At 44.6% G+C, this 13,944-nt stretch overlaps 1 protein-coding gene across 3 annotated transcripts in view; it reads left to right on the forward strand.

The window, feature by feature from the left end:
- Positions 1-13,944, forward strand: part of SNX18 (sorting nexin 18) — a 90,935-nt gene that overhangs the window by 6,502 nt on the left and 70,489 nt on the right. The gene's annotated exons all lie outside the window — the stretch shown is intronic.

Consider the following 13,944-nt stretch of genomic DNA (forward strand, 5'->3'; position numbering starts at 1 on the left):
TCTTTTTTGCTTTAGCCCTGTCTTAACTGCACCCATTTCTCCTCTCCTGTCCTTCCATCCCCAGCTCCTTTTTTTTTTTTTTTTTTTTTTTTGCGGTACGCGGGCCTCTCACTGTTGTGGCCTCTCCCGTTGCGGAGCACAGGCTCCAGACGTGCAGGCTCAGCGGCCATGGCTCACGGGCCCAGCCACTCCATGGCATGTGGGATCTTCCCGGACCGGGGCATGAACCTGTGTCCCCTGCATCGGCAGGTGGACTCTCAACCACTGCGCCACGAGGGAAGCCCTCCCAGCTACTTTTTAAGGACACTTCAGTTCCAGGCCTTAATCTTTGGTCCAACTATATTTTCTTAGTGAAGATGAGGTTACCTTTGGGGCTTTTGTTATAGATGACTGAATTCCTTGGTTAAAATGTCAGCATGGGGCTTCCCTGGTGGCACAGTGGTTGAGAGTCTGCCTGCCGATGCAGGGGACACGGGTTCATGCCCCGGTCTGGGAAGATCCCACATGCCGCGGAGCAGCTGGGCCCGTGAGCCATGGCCGCTGAGCCTGCGCGTCTGGAGCCTGTGCTCCGCAACGGGAGAGGCCACAACAGTGAGAGGCCCGCGCACCGCAAAAAAAAAAATAAAAAATGTCAGCATGACTGGCCACCAACAGTCTTGGTCACGATCTCGATGGGGATACTGCTCACATCACCCTGTCATTGGTTTCTCTGACTTCTTTTTTGAGCCACGAAGCCCTCGTGAGAATCACACCGGGAAGCCCAGTCTGTTAGGCTGGTCACCACAGAGCCCAAAGGAGGCGGGGACCCACACTCCCACCCATGGTCTTCTGAGGACTCTTGGACTCAGCTGGACTTTCCTCTTTATTCAGAAGTATCCTCCTCACAGGCTCCTGTCTGGTCATCTTTGGATTTCCAAAGACTGTGTGGAACCCAAACAACCGATACAAACATGACATTTTTCTTAAACTACATTCCCTCTTTTCAGGCTGAATAAAAATCTGCTATATTGTCTCTCAAAGTGTTTTAAAACCAAAGTGTAATATCAAGTTAGATTTGATTTGCCATCAATTTATGATGATCACACACACACACACACACACACACACACACACACACACACACACACACACACACACACACACAGCACAATAATGCTTAGATCTGTTTAGAGAGACAGTGCCCGGAAGACCTGTACTGTCTGTCATCCCGCGTTTACAGAGACTCGATTCGTGTCTGCAGGAGGGACAGACAGGACTCTGATCCTCATGAATTTTGTTTGTTTGTTTGTTTGTTTTAAATTTTATTTCTTGGCCGCGCCAAGCAGCATGTGGGAGCTTAGTTCCCCGACCAGGGATCAAACCCGTGTCCCCTTCAGTGGAAGCATGGAGTCTTAAACACTGGACCACCAGGAAGTCCCCTCATGGAGTTTTTTGACTAGTGGTGGAGAAGCTGTGTGCCAGGTTGCTGAGAGCCCTCAGGGCTACACAGAGGAGATGGGGCTGGCCCAGTTCTGACAGGGAGCTGAGTCAGCTCTAGAGCCCCACAGGCACAGTCTCACCACTGTGGGCCAGCCTGGCATCTGGGCGACCAGTGTGTGATGTGAGCGGAGCTTTGGGCAAGCTGTTCTAACCTCTGTAAGCCTTGTTTTGAATTGACAAAGTGGGAACACTTCCTCATAAGGTTATCATGAGGATCAAATGTTATGGTTCTTAGTAACTGCTCACTTAAATGCTTTATTTTTGCAAAGTAAAATGGTACCTTTAAAATGGGAGGTACTGTCCCTTAAAAGGCAGTTCCAGGGATCTTATCATCCCTCCTGGTGGCCTTTTACCACCAGAATTGCAGGCAAAAGGATGAAACGCCAAGGGAGCATCGGTATAGCAGTTGAGCGTTGTATTTTAACTCAGCTGTTCTGTATTGCACACCAGAAGAAATGGTAACAGAGGAATAAACGTCAGTGTTAGTGGGGTCACCAGTTTGCTGTCGCCAGTCCCTCTCCTCCTCCAAATTACTTGTGGCCTGCACCAAGCACTGGCATTTCTGAGCTTCAGTTCCCTCATCTGTATATGTGAGGTTCACGATTTCCTAGGTATCGTTCTGTTGGTTGACTTTAATAGCATCGTTCCTGCATTGAAAATAAAATACTCCTAAGTATATGATGAACATTTCGACATTGTTTCAGGCTAGTTTCAGTAGCGTTCTATTTGCTTACGAGACTGTGCAATCTAGGAGTGTGAAAATCCTTTATCAGTTGACGTGAAAGAAGAGTCATGCGTGTTTAGTTTGGATCAGCAAACGTGCATGCAGGGCTTGCCCTGCCAGGTGCTGCGGACCTGAAAGTGATGACTACCTGGCCTCTTGCCTGCGGGCGAGAGCTCCCAGGTGTTCCGAAGCCGAGGCGAGCTGGGTGCCGGAGCAGCTTCCCTCCGACCCCAGTGAGATTGTAATTAATAGGGCCACGAGAGAGAGAAGGTGTGACGGGCTTTTTCCCTCCTACAGACTGTACTTCGCTTTGAGTTCTAAGTGCTGTCTCCTCTCCGGAAGTAGAACCAGTCTTGCATTGTTGGTCTTGGATTTGTAGCTTGGTTAAACTTCAGTGTGGACGAGTTTTAGTCCACGTCATTTCTGCTCCTTTTCTTAGAACTTTACATCTCTTACTGTGATGTGACTTTTCTCTTCTGATAAAGAAATTTTATGTGTTATTTAGCGGGTCGGAGACAGTGGTTACGGAGGGGAGCTTAACATCATTCGATTTATTCATGGGATCCTCTGAAAGATAAACCTGATTTTACTTAACAGATATTGAAGTGCCCATCATAGGTCAGGCACTATAAAGATGCTAGGGTTGCATCAGTAGTCAAAACAAAGGTCACTGCCCTTGTGGCGTTTACATTCTAGCAGGGTGGAGCCACAAGGGGAAACACACAGTACGTAATTACAATGTAATTATAATGTACGTCAAAGGATGATATGTGTTAGGGGGAAAAATTAAAGTGGAACGGTTCAAGTGGGTATGGGGCAGAATGAAAAGGGTGATCGTTGAGGCCTCCCTGAGAAGGAGAGATTTCAGCCGAGGCCTGCAGGAGGTGAGGGCATTAGCCAAGCAGGTATGGGGCAGAGCTTCTCAGGCAGAAGATAACAGCTAGAGCAAAGGCGTTGGCATGGGTGTGTGCTGGCCAGGCAGGAGGAGGCCAGGTGCTTGGAGCTAAGAGGGTCTGAGTAGGAGATGAGGTCCCGGAAGGTTCGGCTTACAGGGCTTTAGAGGTCATTGTCAGGATCTGGAGTAAAAGCTCAAGTGAGAAGGGAGCCATTGCAGGTCTTGAGCGAAGGAATGAGGTACCAATAGGCCTTGGAAGAGACCTAGTCCAGTTGGTGTGTTGAGAATAGGATGGGGAGGGGGGAGGGGGCCAAAGGCAGGAGCAGGGAGCCAATAATCTAATAATCCAGGTGAGAGATGATGGACAGTGAGGAGGGGTCCCACTGCAGGTATGTTTTGGAGGTAGAATCTGCAGGTTTTCCTAAGGGATCAGATGTGGCACCTGAGAGGAAGAGGAGTCATCAAGGGTGACTGGTTTTTGGCTTCACCAACACTGAGAATGGAGTTTCCGTCAGCTGAGATGAGGAAGGCTGTGAGTGGCACAGAGGTGGGGATGGGCTGTCAGGACGTGAGTGTAATGCTTGGAGACTGACAGGCTCCTGTGTTCTGTTCCACATCTCCCCCACCCAACACGTGCACAGTCAAGCCTCAGGTCGAGTTCTCTTCCTTGGAGTATCCCAGCCCTTTTCCAAGTCACCATCGCTGATGGAACGCTGACTGGTGTGCCAGAGACTATACATTGCTTGGTTAGTGTGTGGGGATCGGAGTTTTTACGTTCCTCTAGTATGAAGTTCCACCGTTTTGTGCATGCGTAGTAAGTACTTAATGAATGCTTGTTGAATTAATGAAGTAGTCACTCCCGTAAGTATTTTCTGGTTGATTTTAAAATAGATTTCTTCTGTGATTCATAGAATGTTTTTGTTTTTCAATTTATATGATGATGGATAACAGGGTTTAAAAGTGTACAGGAAATAAAGATAGGATCTGGTTATGGTTTATGGATGAAGTCATTAACATGTGAGCGATTTAAACGTCTTAGACTTAAGTATCTACGAAATGACTTTCCATAATTCATTGAGACGGTGGGGAGGAAGTTTGAAAATGCTTTATGTGCCAGAAAAATTAATATTATGTACCTTGGGTTTCACTTTATATTGATTCCTCGTGTTTAAACTTGTATATCATACACTTCTTTCCTCTTCGGTAAGCCTTCCTGATAATACTGAAGGTCCCTTTTGCTTCATTCGAAGCATATGATCCAGAGTGAGTGCATTCACCTTGTTGAGTGTCTTGGATACACACAGCACTGAGCGTCTTAAGCAGGAGGTCCTTGCCCTCAGGGAAGATGCAGTTCCATGAGGGAGGGAGGATGTGTGTGCAGAAAATTGAAATAGGAGGTAGATCTAACTTAGTGCCTGTATAATAAGAGTGCGTGGGAGTCAGGAGGATGGAGAGTTGCTGTTATTTGTGTTAGAGGTTTGGGTGGTAGCACTGGTTTTCTCTTTGAAAGATAATTGTATTTTGACTTTTGGAGGAACATTGATGGAAGGTGCATGGTTGATCTTGAGAATGCTTTAGGCTAGCTTTGATAAGCATATGAAAGCTGATACGCTGCAAGCGCAGGGCTCAGGTCAGTGAGGGAGGCTGACAGGGTGAGTTAGCTGTCACTGTACAGCGTGACTCATGCAGTTGTGGGCACGTGCCATGGTGTGAAGTAGGACAGAGGAGGCAGGCATGGTTAACTATGCAGAGTGAACGGGAGAGTTCAGGGGTGGCTTCTCCCAGTCTCAGTCTAAGAAGAGTTTTGAAAAGCAGTTGGAAGTTTGCCTGGTAGGCAGAGCAGGGAAGGGCATTCTGGGCAGAGGGAACCATATGTACAAAAATCAGGGATTAAATTCTGGGTGCCTCGCACAGTCAGCCTTGGGTGGTTGCAGCTAGCTGTACATGGGTCCCACCCTGGATCTGTTGAATCTGAATGTCAGGAATGTGTGGCCTAGACATTGATGTTCTTAAGAAAGGTCCTCACGTGATTTTGATGTGCTGCTGGAGTTGATGGGGGGAGCATCATGGAAGATCAGACAAGGGTATTGATGTGGTCGGGCCGGCACTTTAGATGCGCAGGTCCTGGAGACAGGTGTGAAGGGTGGCTCAGGGTGGGGCAAGATGGGGAGTTCTTGCAGTGATTCAGGCAAGACACGTTGCAGTCCTAAACTGAGGCAGTGTCTGTGGGAGTGGGGAGGAGGAGACACAAGGGGCTATGTGCCAACAGGAGTAGGGCAAGGGACAGGAAGGAGTGTAAAATGACCTGCACACTAGGGCCTGTGGAGCCATCAGTGGAGATGCTTGGAGATGGAGCAGGGGTCTGCAGACTACAGCCTGCGGGTCCAGCCCACCCAGGTGCCTGTCTGTTTATAGCACTTGAGCGAAGGATGCTTTTTACATTTTTTAAAGGTTCCATTTTTAATGGTTATATAGGCCTCGATTTTGCCTCGTCTTGCAAAGCATCAAATATTTACTATCTGACCCTTAAAGAAAATGTTTGCTGACCCTTGACTTGGAGGTCCAGCAGGTTAGGTAGCTGGTGTATGTGTAGCTGTGGCCGCCAGTTTGGCCTGTTTGCTTTGTGAGCAGCGGTATTGCGGGCAGTCACATCCATTGTGTCTCATTCTGTTCAGGAGTGGGTATAGCAGCAGGGTGGTAGTGCGCCTGGACGCACAGCTGCGTGGGGCTGAGTTCCCACCAGCAGCTCCTCTCAGCCTCCGTTTCTTTGGGTGGACCATTTGCCATTTCTATGGCAAATGTCTTTAAGCATTAACTATTAGCTGTTGTATTTGTTTGCCAGGACTGCTGAAACAAGTTACCACAAACCGGGTGGCTTAAAAAAAGTAGAAATTTATTCTCTCACACACAGTTCTGGAGTCTAGAAGTCCAAAATGAAGGTGTCGGCAGGGCCACACTGCCTCCAAAGGCTCTAGGGGAGGCTCCCTCCAGCTTCTGGTGGTTGCCGGCACTCCTTGCTGTTCTTGGCTCCGGTCTCCCTCCGTCTTCACCTGGCGTTCTCCCTGTGTGTCCCTTTGTCTCCTTTTCTTTTAAGGATGCTAACTAATCACGTTGGATTTAGGGCCCATCCTAACGGAGTACAACCTTACCTAAACTAATAGATCCAAATAAGATCACAGTCACAGTTTCCAAGTGGATGTGAATTTTGTTGGAGCGGGGTGGGGGGGTAGATACTATTGAACCCAGCACAGCTGTTAACTCCCCCGCTGGGTACCTGTGGGAGCTGAGGCTCAGGGACGTAAAGTGAGTTCCAGGATCACACAGCTAATAAGGAGCCAGCATTTGAGTTCACTTTTTGCCTTGACCTTGGTCAGTACTCTTTATGCTACAGTAAGTAGTACATCTGCTAGAAAATTGAGTTTTATCCTGTAGGCAGTCAACAGCCACTAAAGGTTTGAAACTGAAGAGTGACATCGGAATTGTGATAGAAGTAGGGAACATACTTTGGGGGCTTCCTGTGTGCCAGGCACGATGCTTCACATTTTCTATGCATTATATCCATTTAAACCTCATGGGAGATTTTGAGGTATATTCTCTCTTTATCCCCACTTGGCAGACAGGAAGTGAGCCACAGAAACCTAACTGTGAGCTCTTGCAGGCATCCCTCAGTGAGTGCAGCCTGGTCCCCAAGAAGCTGCTCCTGGGGGCTGAGTACAGGCGGGCAGAGGCTTATTAGTAGACCAGGCTCGAGGCGGGCTTTGAAGTTTTCCGTCTGGGTGACAGAAAGTAGTGATACCAGGAATAGAAAGAGGCAGGTTAAGAAAAGGAGAAGGATTAGAGGGAAAGAGAAGGAATGGGGCTGAAGGGAGTCTTAGAAATCCTATTTTCTGTTTTTTTAAAATTATACTTAGTTATATTGACATCTGTGATTTTCACAAAAGCCCACCTATTGCCTGCAGTGAGACCTCTTTAAAAAATAGTAAATGTCAACATGGGTAATCTATAAGTTTCCATGCTTTTTGAGTTGTATTTCATGTCTATCTTAAAATGATATATTTCTAGCTGCTTTGTTTTGGCTTCAGCTGGTTATTTACAACTAGTTCAGGAAGTCCAGATGTGGCCAGAGTAAAGACTCAGAGCCAGTGGAAACCTGGTCCCTGCCAGTGTCAGGAAGCAGGAAAACCCCAGGGTCAAGAGTGTTCCTAAGTTTACAGCAGCTGATGTAGAAATTGTCTCCAAAGCTTAGTGATTATAAAGCCATGTGAAGTTCCAGTCATAAGGGCCACAGCAGACGGCACTAAGGAAAGCGATTAATGCTGGCCTAGCTGCTCACCACTGGTACCACCATAGCTTAAATAGCAGTTGGTTAACACCAGGGTTTACAATTACAGTTCTAAAGTTAAAAACTAGACATTATTTGAGAAGAATACTTGAAAGAAAGATTCTTTGAAAATATTACTCTAACTGTAGTACGAACTGCAGCCCTCTCAGAAGCAGTCGTGGCAATCAAGGATCCTGGCTTTGGGTGGGTAGCTCACATCTCCCTGGTTTCCATTCTAAAGGGCCGGTGCCACCTCACTCTCTTCCTGCCCCATATAGAGGGGCCTATCTGTTTAGCAGCTTCTATTAGATTTATTTTAGCTTAGGCCTCCCTTTATCTTCTGGAAAGAAAGAAACTAAGGTTTACCTTTGGTTAAAGGTAGTTTCCAATGTTCACTTTTCTCTTAGGTACATGTATGTTTTGTTGTATGTCAAAGGCCATTTCAATTCAAAGTGCTGGCAGCTTGCGAACATATCTAATGCCGCTTTATTTGTACAGACCAATATTCATGCATGTATATCAGGAAACAAAAGAATTAGGAAATTAGGAACTGTGAACAATGGACCTCAGTCATCAACTGTATTCTCTGAATTTAAACCATTATATGGATTCTGTTTTACAACATCAGTTGTTTTTTCAAGTTTTATTGTATGTTCATGATTATCAAGGATATTCTTTCTACTTTATACTATTATGATTTTCTGGGTATAAAACCTTTAAGAAAAAAAATGATACACGCTTTTCTTATTCTCAGATTTTAAAGTCTTTATCTATGTTTGCTTGGCCATGGGCAAATCAACATTTTCACCATTGTATCCAGACGCTGCTGAAATAAAGACACTGTTTTGCAGAATTCTCTTGAATCTATCACCCTAGTATCTTTATCACAGATTTAATATTCAGTATCAGCTGAAACATAAGAACGTTTATTATATGTAAAATTTCCTAGCGATGAACAGCCTATTTTACCAAATGAGCCACAAGAGATACAATCATGTGATTTCCCTCTTCATTTTTGGAACAAGGTGAGCTGTGTGAATGTATGTACATAGTGAGTAAAAGTAATCAAATGTTTTAAGATGTGGTGCACTCAAGTGAATGCTTTCATTCATACGAAATGTCCTTCTGCCCTTACACTTGTGGTGATTGCTGAATGAAGCTGTAAGGGCTGCTTAATTAGGATATAATAAGGCTTTTACCTAGAACAAACGACTTCTTCTTGTACCTTCAGGACCAAACCAAGCCTAGAGGCTTGAGTTCTTTAAATGATTAATTTTTTCATTATCAAGCAACCAGGTTTTTGTTGTTATTGCTTTTTGCAATTTATGATCCTTGTCCCGAGAGCCTCTTCCCTCCTTTTAAAATGACTCAGAAGTTCTCTTTGTGAATTGAAAGTGAATCTTAAATTAATTATATCTTTGCATTTTGATAGTTCTTGGCTCTAAGGACACTTAATCCCTTCAAAAAATTGCTGTCACTGTCTTGAGTTCAGTAGTACTATTCGTGCCCTCCAGAGTTTACTAATGTGGTCCAAATCTGGAGCCCACTTAGTAGGATGTGATTCAGGAATAGAATTTTGAGGGCCTGGAGGCAGGTCAGGGGTTGCTTATCCCTGAGATGAGGCTTCTGGAGGACTTGGCGTGGCGTGCTGTGTACTGGGGCTGGTCCATGGGGCTTTGAGATCTCAGGGAGGAGGCAGCCCCCATCGGGCAGGTACAGGGAACTGCTTGGGCTGGGAAGTTGGGCAGCCCAGGTTCATGTGCAGCTGACACCTCATAAAGTTGCTTACCTTGTCTAAGTTTCCTGGCCACCTCTGAGAGAAGAAAACGAGACCCCGCGAGGTGCAGACCACAGCTTTTGCATAGAGCAGGTGCTCACGTGGGACTGTTTTGCCTGGATGGACGGCCGTCCTGTCTCTGTTACGTAATGCCAGCCTTTGTTTTTTGAGCCATTTTACTCAAAAAAAAAAAAAAATCAAAAAGTAAATATTGGAGCAGAGAGGGGAAGGAGGAATCAACAAGTGGGTGGGTGGAGACCAAAAGGAGGAAGGAAAGGGGAGGGGAAAGAGTTAATGGGGAGTTAGCAGGGACCCAGAGGGGTGGGTACCAGTGATGAGAGGATAAGAGCAAAGTAGGCCACATTGACCAAATTAGCATTCTCTTTCAACATTTTACGCATACGAGGGAATGAAGAAAAACAGGTCTAGTCCAGTCTCAGGCAACTTCTGCGCAGCTGTCCCTGTGCCCTTCAGCCCGTCTCCTGTTCTGTCCCTCACACCAAAGTCTGGGTTTTCTGGGGCAGGGCCCTGGGAAGACAGAAAATCTAGTTAATGTTTCTGGCACAGTCATGATTTCAAAATTAAATAAAATGCTTGCTTTTTTTTTTTTTTTTAAAGGGAGAAAATGTAGCTTTTGGATCCCTGTTGCTTAGTGACTGGGCCTTTTGTATAATTGGTCTGAGGAGGGACAAAGCATACTGAGAATAAGAGATTTGGTTGAAGAAAGGAAGGCAAAGTTCAGGTGCAGAAACTGGTGGGTTGGGAGCGTTTGGAGCAGCCAGCAAGCCCTGGGGGGCCTGAGGGAGGTGGAGGAGAGGCCTTAACCAGGGAAACTGGAAGGAAGCTGGACAACTTCTTCAGCTGAATTTAGGGCCTCCCTGGTTAAAATGCCTGAGGCACTGCAGTGGTTTTTTGCCCCTGTCTAGTTTTGCTGGGTCAGAAGTTGCCAGGAAAGTGCTTTCTCTCTGCAAATCAGAAGCAAACGATACAGCAGAGTTTAATGTAGTGTGACTGTATTTGCTAATGTGCTTTAGTTCAGCTGGTAGTGGGTTCTTAAAATGTGCTAATTGACTACATGACACCAGAGCTTCACTGCTCTCATTGTAGAAAAACCAAAATGGCAATAAAATGCTTCCTAAACAGTTTTACTGATGTACGTAATTTAATGGCATGCTGTGTAAATAACATGATGCTTTTGAAAATGGTGCTGGGACTTCCCTGGTGGCGCAGTGGTTAAGAATCCGCCTGCCAATGCAGGGGACGTGGGTTCGAGCCCTGGTCTGGGAAGATCCCACATGCCGCAGAGCAACTAAGTCCGTGCACCACAACTACTGAAGCCTGCGCGCCTGAAGTCCGTGCTCCACAAGAGAGGCCACTGCAATGAGAAGCCCGCACGCCACAATGAAGAGTAGCGCCCGCTCGCTGCAAGTAGTGAAAGCCTGTGCGCAGCAATGAAGACCCAACGCAGCCAATCAATCAATCAATCGATCAATCAATAAATTTAAAAAAAAAAGAAAGAAAAAATGGTGCTGACTTCCTGGATTGTAATTAATCTATAAAATGAGTTTGTTTGAGTTGGAGCCTTTTAAGGTTATAATATTAATGAACTTTGTCATATGATTGATTTCTTTATGTTTTTATGTTCACCACAAATGTGTAATATTCCTCTGAAACTGAGTGCATGCGGATTATGAGGCAGGATGCTCATTCCAGCCTGAGCGTGCTTTAAAACTGTGCTCACACTGTAAGATACCAAGCAGATGGTAGGAGAGGGCTGGGAGTGAATTTAGGACATGAGTTCTGCTGGGTTTGGTGATGGTGAAGCAGGCAAAGTGCCTTTCTCTGAGACTGGGCAATTGCGATAAGTATACAGATGAACGTGTTAGGAATTTTGCATGTACAGAGTCAGCTAAGAATGCCAAAGGAGTCTGGGAGATTTTGTTAATAGCAGGTCCTAAAGCAAAGTTGAAATACTGGTTTAGTTTTCCTTTTACCTCTCCAAACATGGAAAAGGAAGGACCCTTTTCAGCAGAGTGGAGCAGAGGCCCTGCCTGGTATGTTAAGTGGGAAGTGGCAGGGTTGGCAGGCAGGTAGGAAGGGTGGGTTCTTTGCCAGGAATTAGCTGTGGGACTTTGGACAAGTCACTTAGCCTGTTGTTAGAGAGACTGAGAAAACTGTACCAAAAACTCATCTAAAGCCCTTATTGTGCATTAAAAAGAAAATCTGGGACCCAACTCTGCCCTTCTCACTGAGGAATCAGCTCTCCCGGCTTCCCCAGTGGGTGCCTTGCCAGGATGGAGTGATGGATGAGAATGAAGTCCTCAGGGTTCCTGCTCCACCCTTTGGAATAAAGGCTTAGGGTGATCAGTTCCTGGGTGAACACTCTATCCTGTGGAGAAATTTAAATAATTTGTCCAACTGATTTAATAATTAGATTGAGTGCTCAGCTGAAGGTTCCCTCTCAGCCTGTAAGCCTTTTTAGGAGGGGCTGTCTCTGTGTTCCTTTCAGCCACCCTCTGAGGAAGAAACACCTGAAATGTGTCCAGCTCAGCCCGGTGTCCTGAACGGGAGCTGGGTTGCTTTTGCCTGTTTGGAAGCAAAGTCATGGGTGTGGTGGAAATATATTGCCCCACTTTCATTAATACTTTTTCCTGTACTTCAAATACACTTTAAGAGTTTATTTTCAGTTGTGTAACTTGGGGAGGCTGAACCATTTTTCATTTGTTACCTTCTTGTTATTTTGTCTTGTTATTTTTTTTTAAATGAAGAATATAATACTGCTCTGTGTTGTCAGCCCCTTCTTATTTAATGTCAGAATTTAATACTTGCCTCCACCATTTTCTTTTCATAGTAAAATCTTATTTTGCCCATATATTATTCCATATAATGTCTGTCTTTTAGCCCGAGAGACAGTTTTACAGTTATGTACTTAGGTTCCCATTCTAAAATGTGTTTCCCTCTGATCTCTCCTATTTTTAATTTTCTTTCATTTTTTTTAACATCTTTATTGGAGTATAACTGCTTTACAATGGTGTGTTAGTTTCTGCTGTATAACAAAGTGAATCAACCATACATATACATATATCCCCATATCCCCTCCCTCTTGCATGTCCCTCCCACCCTCCCTATCCCACCCCTCTAGGTGGTCACAGAGCACCGAGCTGATCTCCCTGTGCTGTGTGGCTGCTTCCCACTAGCTATGTGTTTGACACTAATTTTCTTTCATTTTAAAATCACTGCCCTACCCATGAGTGTTATGGGAACTTCTGTTTAATACAACAGCAACTACTTTTCATCTTAGGCTTTATTTTATCATTTCTCTCCCTTAATTCTTTGTTTTTCCTTTTCTGTTATGAAAGCAAGATAGCAATGTGATGTTTATGAGAGGAGAGACCTGGCAGGGGATAGATACCTTCTAAATTAGCCACATAAAAAGTACAGGTTTTGAAAACCCTTGCCTGTTTTTTTATCAATTGCATGATAAAAATGTGTGTTCCCTCTGCTCTTTAGATTCTGGACCATGGTTTTAGCTTTTATTTACACTCCTCTTGGGTTTGGTAAAAAATGCAGTACGGCTGAGAGAGTACTTAAAAATATGCTGTAATGCTTTGTTACAACTCTACAGCTGGTTATATTGTACCTCTGCAGTTGTTTCTTAAGCTACAAATTAATTTTTTAAGCTATCTTAGAAGTAGCAAGTCTGTAGTGATCTAACTCTGCTCCAGTAGTTTTCTTTCTCCAACTCTCACTCCTTAGAAGCTAAACCTGATTGAAAATGTGGCTATCTCTGCCTTCCTTGTGATACTTAATATTTTAAGTATGAAAATATGTGAAGCGTAGAAGTGTGTACAGATAATTCCCAGTTTGAGAATCGGCAAACTGCGAGAATACGCCATTTGTGACAAAACCCAAGTGCTAGTTCTATTACTTAAACTATTTTTCTTACATCTAAACCAATGTTTGTAATATAATTTCTATTGGAAAAGTATGTACCCACTTTGATCTTGAGAGAACCCAGAATTTAGAAATGCAGTGGGTAGAAGGGGGGTAAGAGGGAAGCTTCAGAGAAACTCCAGAAAGTACTGGATTGGCCAAAAAGTTCGTTTGGGTTTTTTCTTAAGATGTTACTGAAAACCCGAGTGAACTTTTTGCCCAACCCAATAGTTCTGTTTGTCAATCCCCAAGTGTTTAAACACCCATGCTGTTTGTTCAGATGGATAGCTTGAGCTGTTTAAAGGATGTCACTTTTTTTTTTTTCCTGTTCACTCTCAGACAGTAAACCAGTTAATTAAGTTCCATAATTAGCTTTACTGAAGGACTTGACTTTATCTTTCTCATAAGAAAGCAAACACACTAAACCCTTAGTGTTTAATGTATAGGAAGTGTTAATGTATAGTGTTAAAATGTATAGGAAGAACTAACCAGAGGATTGTAAGGTGAATATTTAAAAGCAAAATGGTTTTCTTCTTAAAGGAAATAATTTTTTAAACTTTGAATAATATTTTACAAAAGATAACTTCCTTTTTGGGGGGTTTGGCGTTGAAGGTCTTTGGGGTTGTCATCCTGAACTTTAATAGCCAGCTGCTTAGAGAAGAACTGGACTGCTGTCTCAACTCAGGAACTCTTATGATTTTTCAAAAAGTATATTGCTGGGACTTCCCTGGTGGTGCAGTGGTTAGGAATCTGCCTGCCAATGCAGGGGACACGGGTTCGAGCCCTGGTCTAGGAAGATCTTACATGCCACGGAG

Source organism: Pseudorca crassidens, chromosome 3 (genome assembly GCF_039906515.1).
Source record: "Pseudorca crassidens isolate mPseCra1 chromosome 3, mPseCra1.hap1, whole genome shotgun sequence".
Taxonomy (NCBI): domain Eukaryota; kingdom Metazoa; phylum Chordata; class Mammalia; order Artiodactyla; family Delphinidae; genus Pseudorca; species Pseudorca crassidens.